Below are 14043 nucleotides of genomic sequence, written 5' to 3'. Positions count from 1 at the left end.
TCAATGTTCTTGGTAGCATCCTTGAAAAACTCTATAAGGTTGGTTAGAAACCACCTACCACACACAAAGCCATGTTGACTATTCCTAATCAATCCCTATCTATTGAGATACCCATATATCCGGTCTCTTTGAATACCTTTCCCACTACTGATATCCTGCTCACTGTCCTAGCTTATTTTTAGAGCCTCTCTTAAACAGCAAAATAACTTTCCTCCAATCCTCTGGTACCTCACCTGTAGCTAAGGATGATTTAAATATCTCTGCTAAGACCTCCGCAATTTCAGCACTTGATTTCCACAGGGTCTAAGGGAACACCTTGTCAGGCCCTGGGGATTTGTCCACGCTGATTGGCTTCAAGACAGATAACACCTCCTCCTCTGCGGTCTCTATAGGGTCCACAGCCTCAGTGCCGCTTTACCTCATTTCTATAGACTCTGTCCATCTGCTGAGTAAATATAGGTGCAAAATACCCATTTGAGATCTCCCCCATCTCATTTGGCTCCACGCATAGATGGCTATTCAGATCTTCCAGAGGAACAGTTTTGTTCCTTTTGCTCTTAACATATCTGTAGAATCCCTTAGGATTCTCCTTCACCATGTCTGCTAGAGCAAATTCATGCCTTCTATTAGCCCTCCTGGCTTCCTTCTTTGAACTCTGAACCCTGACACCTTGAGCCTGTATTAGCTCTGCACTAATCACGATGATACCATGACAGAGCTGCTGCGTCATTGATCTGGTGACCTGGGTTCAATCCTGACCTCAGGTCTCGTCAGAATTTGCACTGGTGCTACACTTAAAATAGTGGATTAATACAGCATGGAAAAAGGCCCTCAGGCCCAGCTCACCCAGGCCAACCAGGGAGTCCACAAACTTCTTCCATTTGCCTGTGTTTGGCCTATGTTCCTTGAAATCCCTCCTATCCAACTGTCTATTATTGTACCTTCCTCAGCCACTCCTCTGGTAGCTCATTGCATATACTGACTGCCCTTTGCATGAAGAGTTGCCCCTCAGGTTCCTTTAAATCTTTTACCCCTCACCTTAAACCTAGTACATGTCTGGATTGCTAAGGTTCAGCTGAAATAATAGTTAGGTATGGACACGATGGGCCTGAAAGCCTGTTTCTGTGCTGCAGTGCACTGGGTTCAATGACTGTACATTCTTTCCAGTTTAAAGAGGTTTAATTTAATGAATCATTTCACAAAGGCATGTGGATTGACCAGTTAATTGGCCAGGGAGGGGTAGCACCTCTGATGAAGCAGCTGTCGTGTCCATTCTGGGGCAGTTTCTTCACCTTTGCTCCCCACCGGACACTCACTTCTCACCTGTGGCTCCAAGTAGCCGTTTGCAGCGGTAAAACCCCAGTACGCTGCTTTGACTGGCAGGCTAAACCAGCTGAACCATACGTACCCCAGTGAGATAAGGACATGCCTGCCCCAGCTTGGGAAGTCAGCTCTGGATGAGATCTACAGTGACACCTAATGGCCAGGAGGTGGTTCTGAAATGCTCTGAAGACATCACAGTTATCCACTGCAACCAAGGAAGACCCCAGTCTGTGACACTTATTTGCACTACTGGGCAAGGACTTCTGAAGTCCAGAGAGTGAAACTGCCCCAGTGCAATAGCTTTTCCACTTTAAAGCTCCCCCGCACAGGCTTCCTGTCATTGTTGGACATGATGGACTACCAATAGCGTAGGGGAGTGGTGGGAGAATGACGGGGGAGTTGATGGGCTTGTGAGGGTAAATAAGTTACAGGGATGTAAGTGGGGAATGGAGCTGAGGTTATCTCTCTCACAGAATAGACTGAATGAGTTGAATGCCCTCATTCTATGAACTATTGTAATTTGTAATCAAACATTGTAATTTGGAAGAAAAAAGAAATGAATGTGCAACAGGAAGGTCAGGAAGAAAGAGGATTCAAAAATTGAGATTATTGTAATGTGCACACATACAGTGAGGTGTGGTTGCAATGAAAGATTTATTTACAACAGACACAGGCCCCTATACAGATTACAGCAGACACAGGCCCCTATACAGATTACAGCAGACACAGGCCCCTATACAGATTACAGCAGACACAGGCCCCTATACAGATTACAACAGACACAGGCCCCTATACAGATTACAGCAGACACAGGCCCCTATACAGATTACAACAGACACAGGCCCCTATACAGATTACAGCAGACACAGGCCCCTATACAGATTACAACAGACACAGGCCCCTATACAGATTACAGCAGACACACTCCCCTATACAGATTACAACAGACACAGGCCCCTATACAGATTACAGCAGACACGGGCCCCTATACAGATTACAACAGACACAGGCCCCTATACAGATTACAGCAGACACGGGCCCCTATACAGATTACAACAGACACAGGCCCCTATACAGATTACAGCAGACACAGGCCCCTATACAGATTACAACAGACACAGGCCCCTATACAGATTACAGCAGACACACTCCCCTATACAGATTACAACAGACACAGGCCCCTATACAGATTACAGCAGACATGGGCCCCTATACAGATTACAGCAGACATGGGCCCTTATACAGATTCTAGCAGACACAGGCCCCTATACAGATTACAAAGGAGGAAGTGTTTGCTGCCTTAAGGCAAATTAGGGTGGATAAATCCCCAGGGCCAGACAAGGTTCTCCCTCAGATCCTGAGGGAGGCAAGAGCAGAAATTGCAGGGGCTCTTTAGAGATATTTAAAAACACGAGAAAATCTGCAAATGCTGGAAGTCCAAACCAAATCACACAAAATGCTAGAGGAACTCAACAGGCCAGCCAGCATCGAAGGAAAAGGGTAAATAGCTGACGTTTCGGGCTGAGACCATTCTTCAGGACTGAGAGGGAAGGGACGAGATGTCTGAATTAGAAGGTGGTGGGAGGGAAAAAGAGGTCAACTGGAAGGTGATAGGTGAAGCCAGGTGGGTGGGGAAGGTCAAGGACTGGAGAAGAAAGAATCTGATAGGATTGGAAAATGGACAGTAGGAGAAAGGGAAGGGGGGACCCAGGGAGAAGTAATAGGTGGGTGAGAAGATGTAAAAGGTCAGAGTGGGGAATGGCGGGGTGGGGAACTGAAATACATGCCGTCAGGTACCCAGATGAAATCTAAGGTAACACACACAAAATGCTGGTGGAATGCAGCAGGCCAGGCAGCATCTATAGGGAGAAGCACTGTCGACGTTTCGGGCCGAGACCCTTCGTCAGGACTAACTGAAAGAAAAGATAGTAAGAGATTTGAAAGTAGGAGCGGGAGGGGGAAATCCAAAATGATTTATCCGAATGATGATTTTGGATAAATGATAAATTGGCCTGCTATGTTCCACCAGCATCTTGTGTGTGTTGCTTGAATTTCCAGCATCTGCAGATTTCCTCGTTTTTGCAAAATCTAAGGTGTTGCTCCTCCACCCTGAGGGTGGCCTCATTTTGACACATTGGAAAGGGAATTGAAATACATGCCATCAGGTTGGATGGGTACCCAGCTGAAATCTCAGGTGTTGCTCCTCCACCATGGTGAAAATTAGGCAGTTAGGGCAGAGAATTGGAAGCTACTGAAGAGATCGAGAGTCGCAGATGTAGGTGGGAAGGCAGAGACAATAGCCCTACCCATACCGTAGGAGGTAGAATCAAGCAGTGTGGTGTAAGAGAACTATGAGTTTGGTGGCAATGACAGGGAGTTCTCCAGAGTGGATAAGGTCAGTGACAGTGTCAGAGACAGGTTTTTGGTGGTGGGGAGTGGGGTTCTCCTCAAGGGATAGGTATGAGGTAGAGTCTGAGAGTTGCCACCGGGCCTCAACATGTAAAGATATTTACACCAAACCATCACGATGCCCCCTCTGTCTCCGGGTTTGATGGTAAGTTTGGGATTGGTGCAGAGTGTTCAGGTTGGAGGAAGAGAGAGGAGTGTTGTATTCAAGATGGTTGATGTCTTGTCAACAATTAGAGATGAAAAGATCCAGAGCAGGCAGAGAACAGGAACAAGATATCGAAATCATTCTCAGCGACAGGTGAGGTACAGCGGACTGGAGGATGCCTAATGTTGTTCTGTTGTTTAAGAAATGCTCTAAAATTAAACCAGGAAATTATAGGCCAGTGAGCCTGACATCAGTAGTGGGATAGTTATCAGAAACAATCTGATATGTATTTGGATAGACATGCACTGATTAGGGATAGTAAGCATGGTCTTGTGCATGGTCGGTCATGGCTAACCAATCTTATAGTTTTTTTAGACTAACTTATCAGGAATGTTGATGAAGATAAGTCAGTGGATGTTGTCTACTTGGATTTTTGCAAGGCTTTTGAGAAGGCCTCCATGGGAAGCTCATCAAGAAGGCTCAGGCGCTTGGCATTCAAGATTAGGAGGTAAATTGAATTAGACATTGGCTTTGCAGGAGAAACTAGAGAGTGGTAGTACAACTTTACCTCTCTGACTGGAGGCCTTTGACTAGTGTTGGGTCTGTTGTTGTTTGTCATCTACATCAGTGAACTGGATGATAGCATGGTTTACTGGATAAGCAAATTTGTAGATGACACCAAGACTGGGGTTATTGTGGACAGTGAGGAAGACTACCAGAGATTGCAGTGGGATCTTGACCATCTGGAAAAACACAGCTGAAAAATGGCAGAGAGAATTTAATGCAGAAAAGTGTGAAGTGTAGCACTTCAGTAGAACCAACCTGGACAGGTCTTACACAGTGAATCGTAGGGAACTGAGGAGTGCGGTAAATCAGAAGGATCTGGGAATACGGGTCCATAATTCACTTAAAGTGGCATTACAGGTAGATAAGATCGAAAAGAGAGCCTTTAGCTCATTGGCTTTCATAAATTGAAGTATTGAGTTCAGAAGATGGGATGCTATTTTGAAGTTGTATAAGATGTTGCTGAGGCCTAATTTGAAGGGTTATGTGCAGTTCTGAACACCTACCAACAGAAGATGTAAATAAGGTTGAAAGAGTACAGAGAAAATCTGCAAGGATGTTGCTGGGACTGGGTTAGGGTTAGGGGTTATAAGTAAACTGAGTTATAAGTAAAGATTGAATACATTAGGATTTTATTCCTAGGAATATAGAGGTTTTAGGGCAGATTTGATAGTAGTATACAAAATTATGAGGGATAAATGCAAGCAGGCTTTTTCCATTGAAGTTTGGTGGGACTCCAACTAGAGGTAATAGGAAAAGGGTGAAAGGTGAAAAATTTAAGAGAAGTTTGGATAGGATGTCACAGGTATGGAGAGCTATGGTCCTGGTGCAGGTCAATTGGACTAGTCAGTTTAAATGGTTCTGTATGAACCGGATGAGCCAAAGGGCTTGGTTCTGTGCTTTACTTTTTTATGACTCTGTGACTCCATAAAATGACTCCATAGTGAAAAGGACTGCAAAAAGTCCATGGTGGCACAAGAGGTGGTCTGTAGTGTTCTGTTGATGTGGTAGGATTAAGGTTGAATAGACTGTGTAAGACAGGGAAGAAACAAAAGGTTCTTGAGCGTCAGCATCTCAAGGGATTTATCCTGGGCCCAGCTTACTGATGCAGTTACAAACTTGGAGGAGTGCCGGAGGGTATGGATGAGTGGGTGGGAAGGCGGAATGGTGCTTGTTTCAATGCTTTTGTGTTATTGCTTCTTGTGCTCTGTGCTGTTCTACCAGGCAAGGAGGGCCCGTTGTGTTGGTGTGTTTGCCAACACTTGCCAGCTGCACCCAGCTTATTCTTAGGTGTGTTGCTGGTTAATACAAATGATGCATTTGATTTGTACATTTCCATGTGATAAATCTAAATTCTGAGAATCTGAAGCCATGGCAGTATCATTAGGAGTCTTTGATATGTCACCAAAGACTCTAGCAAATTTGTACAGATGTACAGTGACAGGTTGTATCACCATCTGGTACGGAGAGGCTACAATGCACAGATCTAAAGAGACTGCAGAGAGTTGTAGAGTCAGCCAGCTCCAAGCCTCCCTACCACTGAGGGCAACTTCAAAAGGGGGTGTCTCAAGAAGGCAACATCTGTTGATAAAGATCTTTGCTACCTGGGACATGTGCTCCCCTCATTACCACTATTGGCGAGGAGGTACAGGAGCTTGAACACAATTGCTCAATGTTCTAGTCATGGCTTCTTCTCCTCCGCCATCAGATTCCTCTTTTGCACTATTTGTTTTTTTTTGTAACTTATTGGAAGTTTTTCATCTTGCACTGCACTGCCGCTGCAAAATAACAAATTTCATGACATGTGTCAGTGGTATTAAATCTGACTTTGATTCTGATTCTGAAGTGTCTGCAAAATGCAGGGTGAAAGGCCTAACTTTACCCTTTCTCCAGCATGCAGATTGGTGGCCCTCAGCATGGTTCACCAAGTCCAAAGGTACAGGCCCCACTCCAGAGCTTTTGGTAGATTTTCGTAAATAAAAGAGTGGAGGCATTTTACGTTTCAGAAAAGCCATAGCAACTAATTTATTGAACACCAAAAAACTGAACTCAAAGCCTGCTAAAAACTCTTTATGTAATTATGTCATCATGTCAGAACGGCCTCTTAAAATGAAACCTCAGATCAGTGTCGGTGGCTGTGAGTTATGTACATTTCCACCAATTACGTTACCCTGCACTTGAGCCCAAGAAGCTCGGTTAATTCCCCAAGTGCAGAAGTTGTCACCTCCACTCTGGCTTGCTATGTCATTATCATGATATGCAGCATGTCAAATATTTACACTGTTAATCAGCAGAACCCTCATGTATCTGAATATGACACTTGATGGTTTGAAAGTCTGCATGTTATTTTTGTGACACAAGATACTTCAGGTTCTGTTGTGTATCTGCCACAGCTGTCGACTACCTTCTTAATGGAAATAGCTCATGCTCTTTCCTCATGGAACGTACAGAATGTACATACAGCATAAGACAGAATGTATTGTCTTGAGCTTTCTGAAGCTGGCTGCTGTCCACAGCACTCAACTAAAGGAGTTTCAAATGCATTCCAAACTATGACCCTGTTAGCTCTCAAAACACATAAAACTTGGGAACAAGGACAAGATTTGGAAGTAGAGAAGCAAATGAAAATAAAGGGCCCTCACTGTAGAGAAACTATAAAGATTGAACTGTTGGAAAGTTTCATCGTCAAATGGTTTAATATTAAATGGAGGAAAGGGGCTCATTTTGCTGTTGTTGTTTTGTTGCCTGTTGTGTTCTATGTTGTTCTGGCAAGAATCATGGGCTTTTCTGTTGGTGCTAGAATGTGTGGTGACACTTGAGGGCTGCCCACAGCACACCTTAGGGAATTGGTTATTAACACAAAGCATTTCACTTTATGCTTTGATGTACATGTAAAAAATAAATCTGAATAAGGTGATGGTGATACCATTGATGGTTAGATTCCTTTGGAGGAGATGGTCATTACACATACCTGTGATGACTTTCCTCTTACCAGCCAGTTTATACACAGGGTGGTAAATGGTGTGCTCTTTATTCTCATTTGGCACAATCTTCATTAGTTGAGCCGCTGAATTCAAGAGTCACAAATCTCTGATGAGGCCAGATCTGGAGTATTGTATTCATTTCTGGTTGCCTCATTGCAATTAGGATGTGGAAGCAGTGACACTGCCTGGATTAGGGGACAGGTCATGAGTAAACTGAGGCTGTTTTCTCTGGAGTGGTGGAGACTGAACGGAGATTTGATAAAAGTTTATAAAATTATGCGAGGCATAGGTAGATAACCAGTATAATTTTTTACCCCCTGGATTTGAATCTCTAATACTAGAAGGCATGGATTTAAGGTGAGAGGGTACAATGCACCTTGACCCAGTATCACCTTGACCCTGTGGCACCATTACTCAGTTATTATTTGACCCAGGCAAGAGGGGTAAGTGCAATAGGGCATATGCAAGACAATTTTATTTTTACAGAGTGGCGAGTGTCTGGAATACATTGCTAAGGGTGGTGGTGGAAGCAGACAGTATTGGAGCATTTAAGAGATGCTTAGATAGGCGCATTAATATGCAGAGAAAGGAGGGATATGGTCAAGTTGCAGGGAAAAAGGATGAGATTAATAAGGAGTCATTGGTTTAAACAGTGAGGCACAACTTCATGGACCAAAGGGCCTGTTCTGTGCTGGACTGTTTAACGTTCTACATATCTAGGTCTTTTTGAACAAAGGCACGTGCTAGGGAGCTGCAAAGGAAACTAAATCACTGACAAGCATCCCAACCTCTGACCTTATGACAGAAGGAAGGTAATTGGTGAGGTAGTTAAAGATGATTAGGCCTAAGACTCTGCTGTTCTGAGAAGATCTTGGAGATTCAATGCCATCACCAGAAAATGGTTCACTTTTCCAGCAGTAGGAAAACATTAAAAATTTATCATCTGCAACAAAATGATTTACTCAAACACCAATAATTGTGAATGGTCCCCAAGGAAGTCACATTGATTGATAGGCCAGTTTGGGAAATGGAATTACGTCTTCAAAAATTTTTTTTGCTTTAATGAGAGCTGAATTTTCTCACAAAAATTAATAACTGGGCAGCTACAACAGTATCATTCAAAAAGCATTTGGATAGGAGCATGGAGGGGCAGGGCTTGGAGTGATATGAGCCAAATACAGGACATTGGGAATAGCTGGGAGGACAGCATGGATGAGTTGAGCCAAAGGGTCTGTATCAGTGCTGTATTGCTCTATATCTCAATGTCTGCACATGCATAGGAAGGAAAAAAAATTCCTCTTCTTTCCCTCACATTGAGCAGAAGATACAAGACCTTTAATGCATGTCGCATCAGGCTTAAGGACAGCTTCTATTCCGCTGTTATAAAATTATTGAATGGACCCCCTGGAGCAACCTCACTATGACCTTGCACTGCACTTTCTCTGTAATTGTAACACCTTCGTCTGCATTCTGCCATTGTTTTCAATTGCATTACTGATGTGATCCAATGATCTGTACAGATGGCAAGTAAAACAAAGATTTTCACTGTACCTCAGTCCATGTGAAAATAGTAAACCAATTTACCCTTTCAACTTATCATGTTCAAAAGTATCATTCCTGCCACATTTCAGCAAATACATAAGCAGTTCAGGACAGGTAACCAGATTCAACCTCTAATACATCTATCCATCAGCAGGCTCTACAATAGCTTCTGCTCTGCTTTTACACAAAGTACAAAGTACATTTACTATCAAAGTACAGATACGTCACCATGTGCAGCCCTGAGATTCATTTTCTTGTGGGCATAATAAATCCATAATAGAATCAATGAAAGACCACGCCAACTTGGGCACTCAACCAATGTGCAAAAAACAACAAACTGCATATACAAAAATAAGTAATAATAATCAAATAAATGATAAAGATTGAGAACATGAGATGAAGAGTCAGATCATTCAATAAGACGATTGACTGGACTCCTGATCTCATTATGATCGTGCACTTTACTGTCCACCTGCACTGCACTTTCTCAGTAGCTGCTGTACTTCATTCTGCATTCTGATTGTTTACCTTGTTCCAGCTCAGTGCACTGTGCAATTCATTGATTTGTATGCAAACCAAGCTTTTCACTGCCCCTTGGTACGCGTGACATACTAGACCAGTTCCGGTGGGGAGATATTAATCTCTGTGGTGATACAAATGATTACACAGTGCTGCTGCTAATTTCTCCCAATAGTCCCCAGACCAGTCCACCTTCTGTTCAACACATACAAAATGCTCGAGGAAGTTTAGCAAGTCAAGCAGCACCTATGGAGTGGAATAAATAGTCAACATATCATGCTGAAGCCCATCACTAGAACTCATCTCATCCCAAAACATCAACTGTTTCTTCCCCTCCACAGATGACTTGCTGAGTGTTGTTTAAAAGTTTCAGCATCTGCAGAATGTATTGTATTTATGACCTTCTGTTCAGAGATGTTTAAGTTTATTGTCATTGAACCTACACATGTATACAGCTAAAGGAAACAACATTTCTCTGGGACCATGGTGGAAAACACAGTACATATATCACACACAGCACACAAAATAATATTAACAGATATTAACAAAATATTCTATAGATGTACTGTACAAGTTGACATAAAGTGCATATATGACATATAGTTAAATATCAACAATGCAATGCCACTGGCACAATCAGAAATAATATGGACTGGATGGTAATGGCTAGAGTTTCTGGGGGAAATTTGGAAGGCGCAGGGCAGACACATCCCAAAGGGGAGATAAAAACAGCATAAAGGGCACTCAACATAGCAAAGGTTAGTGGGAAGTCAGAGGATTGGGAAGATCTTAAAAATCAACAGAGGCAGCTAAAAACCATAAGAGAAGATAAGATGAAATATGAAGTTAAGCTGGCCAAATATAAAAGAGGATACCAAATGTTTTTTTCAGGAATATAAAAAGTAAAAGAGAGGCAAGAGTGGATATTGGACTGCTGGAAAATGATGATGGAAAGGTAGTAACAGGGAACAAAGAAATAGTGGATAAAATTGATAGGTACTTTGCATCAGTCTGAGGAAGACACAAGCATTATGCCAGAAATTCCAAAGCATTAGGGGGCAGAAGTGGGTGTAGATACTATTACTAAGGAAAAGGTACTTGGGCAGCTGAAAGGTCTGGAGATAAATAAGTCACCTGGAACAGATGGACTATACCCCAAGATTCTGAAAGAGTTGGCTGAAGAGATTGTGGAGGCAGTAGAAATGATCTTCCAAGAATCACTAGATTCTGTAATGATTCCGGACGTTCAGTCACTCGGCATCCAAGATGAGGTTTTTCGAGGAAGTTACCAGGAAAGTGGATGAAGGGAAGGCAGTGGATGTTGTATACATGGACTTCAGTAAGGCCTTTGACAAGGTCCCACATGGGAGGTTAGTTAGGAAGATTCAGTCACTAGGTATACATGGAGGGGTAGTAAACTGGATTAGACATTGGCTCAATGGAAGAAGCCAGAGAGTGGTAGTGGAGGATTGCTTCTCTGAGTGGAGGCCTGTGACTAGTAGTGTGCCACAGGGATCAGTGCTGGGTCCATTGTTATTTGTCATCTATATCAATGATCTGGATGATAATGTGGTAAATTGGATCAGCAAATTTGCTGATGATACAATGATTGGAGGTGTAGTGGACGGTGAGGAAGGTTTTCAAAGCTTGCAGAGGGATCTGGACCAGCTGGAAAAATGGGCTGAAAAATGGTAGATGGAGTTTAATACAGACAAATGTGAGGTATTGCACTTTGGAAGGACAAACCAAGATAAATGGTAGGGCACTGAGGAGTTCAGTAGAACAGAGAGATCTGGGAATACAGATACAAAATTCCCTAAAAGTGGCATCATAGGGTTGTAAAGAGAGCTTTTCGTACATTGGCCTTTATAAATCAAAGTATTGAGTATAAGAGTTGGAATGTTTATGTTGAGGTTGTTAAGGCATTGATGAGGTTGAATTTGGAGTATTGTGTACAGTTTTGGTCACCAAATTACAGGAAGGATATTAATAAGGTTGAAAGAGTGCAGAGAAGGTTTACAAGGATGTTGCCGGGACTTGAGAAACTGAGTTACAGAGAAAGATTGAATAGGTTAGGACTTTATTCCCTGGAGTGTATAAGAATGAGGGGTGATCTGATAGAGGTATATAAAATTATGATGGGTTAGATAGACTGAATGCAAGCAGGCTTTTTCCACTGAGGCCAGGGGAGAAAAAAAAAGAGAACATGGATTAAGAGTGAAGGGGGAAAAGTTTAAAGGGAACATTAGGGGTGGCTTCTTCACACAGAGAGTGGTGGGAGTGTGGAATGAGCTGCCAAATAAAGTGGTAAATGCAGGCTCACTTTTAAAATTTAAAAAAACCTGGACAGGTATATGGATGAGAGATGTATGGAGGGATATGGTCCAGGTGCAGGTCAGTGGGACTAGGCAGAAAAATGGTTCAGCACAGCCAAGAAGGGCCAAAAGGCCTGTTTCTGTGCTGTAATGTTCTATGGTTCTATGAGGTATCAATTGGATTGGACATTGGTTTTGTGGGAGGAGCCAGAGAGTCCTTGTAGATGGTTGCCTCTTTGACTGGAGGCCTGTGACTAGTGGTGTGCCACAGGGCTCAATGCTGGGTCTAATGTCGTTTGTCATCTGTATGAAAATGTGGATAACTAGATCAGCAAATTTGTGGATGAAACCAAGACTGGGGGTATAGTGGATAGCAAGGATGTGAACCAGCTGGAAAAATGGGCTGATGGAATTTAATGTAGACAAGTGTGAGGTGCTGCACTTTGGTAGGACTAACCAGGGTCACCATGAACAGGAGGGTACTGAGGAGTGTGGTAGAATAAAGGCATCTGGAAACACAGGTCCATAATTCATGGAAAGTGGTGTCACAGAGAAAGCTGTTGGCACATTGGCCTTCATAAATCAATGTATTGAGTACAGGAGAAGGATGTTATGTAGAAGTTGTATAAGAAATTGGTGAGGCCTAATTTGGAGTATAGTGTGCAGTTTTGGTCACCTACCTACAGGAAAGGTTGAAAGAGTACAAAGAAAATTTACAAAGATGTTACTGCATCTGGAAGTCCTGAGTTATAAGGAAAGATTGAAAAGGTTAGGACTTTACTCTTTGGAATGTAAAAGACTGAGGAGATTTGATAGAGGCATACAAAATGATGAGGGGGGTAGTTAGGTTTAAATGCAAACAGGCTTTTTCCACTAAGGTTGGGTGGGACTACAACCAGAAGTCATGGGTTAAGGGTGAAAGGTGAAAAGTTTAAGGAGAACATGAGGGGGATATTCTTTACTCAGCGAGTCATGAAGTGTGGACTGAGCTACCAGCAAAAGTGGTGCTTGCGAGCTCCATTTCAATGTTCAAAAGAAATTTTGATAGGTACTTGGACAGTAAGTATATGGAGGGCTATGGTCACAGAGCATGTCAATGGGAGTAGCCAGTTTAAATGGTTTTGAAATGGACTAGATGGGCTGAAGGGCCTGTTTCTCTGCTGTACTTTTCTATGACTGGAAATTTGTAAATGTCACCTTTCTTAAAGATGGGAGGGAGGCAGGAGAAAGGAAATTATAGGCCAGTTAGCCTGAGTTCAGTGGCTGAGAGGATGTTGGAATTTATTATTAAGGATGAAGTTTCAGGGTACTTGGAAGTGCATGATAAGCAGGCCAAAGTCAGCATGCTTTCCTTAAGGGGAATTGTTTGGAACTGTCTGAGGAAATAACAGGCGAGATAGATGAAGGCGAGTCAGTGGATGATATTTACTTGTGTTTTCATAAGAATTTTGACAAGGTGCCAGCAATGAGGCTGTGTAACAAGATATGAGCCCATGTTATGAAAGGACAGACTCCAGTATGGATAGAAGATTGGCTGATAGGCAGGAGGAATAAAGGGAGCCTATTCTAGTGACATGGTGTTCTACAGGGATCGCAAAGGATCACTTATACTACAGGGATCACTTATATATCAATGATTTCAATGATGGAATTTATGGCTTTGTGGCCAAGTTTGAAGACTTGAAACTAAAGATCTAAAGATCTCCACCAAAGATAGGTGGAGGGGCAAGTAGTGTTGAAAAAGAAGGAATTCTGCAGAAGTACTTGAAGATTGAGAGAATGGGAAGAATGTCATGGATTATTTTCTAACTGGGGATCAAAATCCAAAAACTAAAGGTGCAAAGGGACTCGGAAGTCCTCTTGCAGGTTAAGAAGGTGGTGACGAAGACAATGTTAGCATTCATTTTGTGAGAACTAGAATACAAAAGCAAGGATGTAATGTTGAGGCTTTATAGGGCATTGGTCAGACTGCATTTGGCACATTGTGGAGTTTTGGGCCCTTTATCTAAGAAAAGATGTGCTGACATTGGTGAGGGTTCTATTGGAGAATGATCCCAGGAATGAAATGGATAACTAATGAGGAGTGTTTGACGGCTCTGGGCCTGTACTTCTTGGAGTTTAGAAGAATCAGGGGAATCTCAGTGAGACCTATGAATATTGAAAAGCCTAGATAGAGTGGATGTGGAGAGGATGATTCCTCTGGGACCAGAGAGCACAGCCTCCGAATAGAGGGATGTCCACT

The 14043-nt window shown here is 42.7% G+C and overlaps 1 protein-coding gene across 3 annotated transcripts in view; it reads right to left on the bottom strand.

Annotated features, from left to right (window-relative positions):
• ncf4 (neutrophil cytosolic factor 4) overlaps positions 1-14043 on the bottom strand; it is a 101693-nt gene that overhangs the window by 25606 nt on the left and 62044 nt on the right. The gene's annotated exons all lie outside the window — the stretch shown is intronic.

The sequence above is a fragment of the Hypanus sabinus genome, chromosome 29 (assembly GCF_030144855.1).
Source record: "Hypanus sabinus isolate sHypSab1 chromosome 29, sHypSab1.hap1, whole genome shotgun sequence".
Classification (NCBI taxonomy): domain Eukaryota; kingdom Metazoa; phylum Chordata; class Chondrichthyes; order Myliobatiformes; family Dasyatidae; genus Hypanus; species Hypanus sabinus.
The sequence above is the reverse complement of the archived record's forward strand: the minus strand, read 5'-3'. Positions and strand labels throughout refer to the sequence as shown.